The sequence below is a fragment of the Euwallacea fornicatus genome, unplaced genomic scaffold, assembly GCF_040115645.1.
Source record: "Euwallacea fornicatus isolate EFF26 unplaced genomic scaffold, ASM4011564v1 scaffold_100, whole genome shotgun sequence".
NCBI classification, from domain to species: Eukaryota; Metazoa; Arthropoda; class Insecta; order Coleoptera; family Curculionidae; genus Euwallacea; species Euwallacea fornicatus.
This window is the reverse complement of record NW_027096068.1, coordinates 85239-88944: the sequence shown is the minus strand read 5'-3', so window position 1 is coordinate 88944 and position 3706 is coordinate 85239.

Here is a 3706-nt window from a genome sequence, read left to right as displayed (position 1 = left end):
GAATTTCCAAGGAAAATAGTACTTTACGTGTTCAAACACACAACTTTTGAGACTTTTCAAAATTTGAAGGTCGATAACTTCGGCAAATGAGGACCAAATTTGTTAAACAAAGTGTGAAATTAATCAGCTCGACTAGAGTTTGAAGATGCCACAACACATCATTATTGCATCTTGTTGAATTTCCAAGAAAAATAGTACTTTACGTGTTCAAACACACAACTTTTGAGACTTTCCAAAATTTGAAGGTCGATAACTTCGGCAAATGAGGACCAAATTTGTTAAACAAAGTGTGAAATTAATCAGCTCGACGAGATCTTTAAGATGTCTCACCACATCATTATTGCATCTTGTTGAATTTCCAAGGAAAATAGTACTTTACGTGTTCAAACACACAACTTTTGAGACTTTTCAAAATTGGAAGGTCGATAACTTCGGCAAATGAGGACCAAATTTGTTAAACAAAGTGTGAAATTAATCAGCTCGACTAGAGTTTGAAGATGCCACAACACATCATTATTGCATCTTGTTGAATTTCCAAGGAAAATAGTGCTTTACGTGTTCAAACACACAACTTTTGAGACTTTCCAAAATTTGAAGGTCGATAACGTCGGCAAATGAGGACCGAATTTGTTAAACAAAGTGTCAAATTAATCAGCTCGACGAGGTCTTTAAGATGTCTCACCACATCATTATTGCATCTTGTTGAATTTCCAAGGAAAATAGTACTTTACGTGTTCAAACACACAACTTTTGAGACTTTTCAAAATTTGAAGCTCGATAACTTCGGCAAATGAGGACCGAATTTGTTAAACAAAGTGTCAAATTAATCAGCTCGACGAGATCTTTAAGATGTCTCACCACATCATTATTGCATCTTGTTGAATTTCCAAGAAAAATAGTACTTTACGTGTTCAAACACACAACTTTTGAGACTTTCCAAAATTTGAAGGTCGATAACTTCGGCAAATGAGGACCAAATTTGTTAAACAAAGTGTGAAATTAATCAGCTCGACGAGATCTTTAATATGTCACAACAAATCATTATTGCATCTTGTTGAATTTCCAAGAAAAATAGTACTTTACGTGTTCAAACACACAACTTTTGAGACTTTCCAAACTTTGAAGCTCGATAACTTCGGCAAATGAGGACCAAATTTGTTAAACAAAGTGTGAAATTAATCAGCTCGACTAGAGTTTGAAGATGCCACAACACATCATTATTGCATCTTGTTGAATTTCCAAGAAAAATAGTACTTTACGTGTTCAAACACACAACTTTTGAGACTTTCCATAATTTGAAGGTCGATAACTTCGGCAAATGAGGACCAAATTTGTTAAACAAAGTGTGAAATTAATCAGCTCGACGAGATCTTTAATATGTCACAACAAATCATTATTGCATCTTGTTGAAATTTCAAGAAAAATAGTACTTTATGTGCTCAAACACACAACTTTTGAGACTTTTCAAAATTAGAAGCTCGATAACTTCGGCAAATGAGGACCGAATTTGTTAAACAAAGTGTCAAATGAATCAGCTCGACGAGATCTTTAAGATGTCTCACCACATCATTATTGCATCTTGTTGAATTTCCAAGAAAAATAGTACTTTACGTGTTCAAACACACAACTTTTGAGACTTTCCAAAATTTGAAGGTCGATAACTTCGGCAAATGAGGACCAAATTTGTTAAACAAAGTGTGAAATTAATAAGCTCGACTAGAGTTTGAAGATGCCACAACACATCATTATTGCATCTTGTTGAATTTCCAAGAAAAATAGTACTTTACGTGTTCAAACACACAACTTTTGAGACTTTCCAAAATTTGAAGGTCGATAACTTCGGCAAATGAGGACCAAATTTGTTAAACAAAGTGTGAAATTAATCAGCTCGACGAGATCTTTAATATGTCACAACAAATAATTATTGCATCTTGTTGAAATTTCAAGAAAAATAGTACTTTACGTGTTCAAACACACAACTTTTGAGACTTTCCAAACTTTGAAGCTCGATAACTTCGGCAAATGAGGACCAAATTTGTTAAACAAAGTGTGAAATTAATAAGCTCGACTAGAGTTTGAAGATGCCACAACACATCATTATTGCATCTTGTTGAATTTCCAAGAAAAATAGTACTTTACGTGTTCAAACACACAACTTTTGAGACTTTCCAAAATTTGAAGGTCGATAACTTCGGCAAATGAGGACCAAATTTGTTAAACAAAGTGTGAAATTAATCAGCTCGACGAGATCTTTAATATGTCACAACAAATAATTATTGCATCTTGTTGAATTTCCAAGAAAAATAGTACTTTACGTGTTCAAACACACAACTTTTGAGACTTTCCAAAATTTGAAGGTCGATAACTTCGGCAAATGAGGACCGAATTTGTTAAACAAAGTGTCAAATTAATCAGCTCGACGAGATCTTTAATATGTCACAACAAATCATTATTGCATCTTGTTGAAATTTCAACAAAAATAGTACTTTATGTGCTCAAACACACAACTTTTGAGACTTTTCAAAATTTGAAGCTCGATAACTTCGGCAAATGAGGACCGAATTTGTTAAACAAAGTGTCAAATTAATCAGCTCGACGAGATCTTTAATATGTCTCACCACATCATTATTGCATCTTGTTGAATTTCCAAGAAAAATAGTACTTTACGTGTTCAAACACACAACTTTTGAGACTTTCCAAAATTTGAAGGTCGATAACTTCGGCAAATGAGGACCAAATTTGTTAAACAAAGTGTCAAATTAATCAGCTCGACGAGATCTTTAAGATGTCTCACCACATCATTATTGCATCTTGTTGAATTTCCAAGAAAAATAGTACTTTACGTGTTCAAACACACAACTTTTGAGACTTTCCAAAATTTGAAGGTCGATAACTTCGGCAAATGAGGACCAAATTTGTTAAACAAAGTGTCAAATTAATCAGCTCGACGAGATCTTTAAGATGTCTCACCACATCATTATTGCATCTTGTTGAATTTCCAGGAAAAATAGTACTTTACGTGTTCAAACAAACAACTTTTGAGACTTTCCAAATTTTGAAGCTCGATAACTTCGGCAAATGAGGACCGAATTTGTTAAACAAAGTGTGAAATTAATCAGCTCGACGAGATCTTTAATATGTCACAACAAATCATTATTGCATCTTGTTGAAATTTCAAGAAAAATAGTACTTTATGTGCTCAAACACACAACTTTTGAGACTTTTCAAAATTTGAAGCTCGATAACTTCGGCAAATGAGGACCGAATTTGTTAAACAAAGTGTGAAATTAATCAGCTCGACGAGATCTTTAATATGTCACAACAAATCATTATTGCATCTTGTTGAAATTTCAAGAAAAATAGTACTTTATGTGCTCAAACACACAACTTTTGAGACTTTTCAAAATTAGAAGCTCGATAACTTCGGCAAATGAGGACCGAATTTGTTAAACAAAGTGTCAAATGAATCAGCTCGACGAGATCTTTAAGATGTCTCACCACATCATTATTGCATCTTGTTGAATTTCCAAGAAAAATAGTACTTTACGTGTTCAAACACACAACTTTTGAGACTTTCCAAAATTTGAAGGTCGATAACTTCGGCAAATGAGGACCAAATTTGTTAAACAAAGTGTGAAATTAATAAGCTCGACTAGAGTTTGAAGATGCCACAACACATCATTATTGCATCTTGTTGAATTTCCAA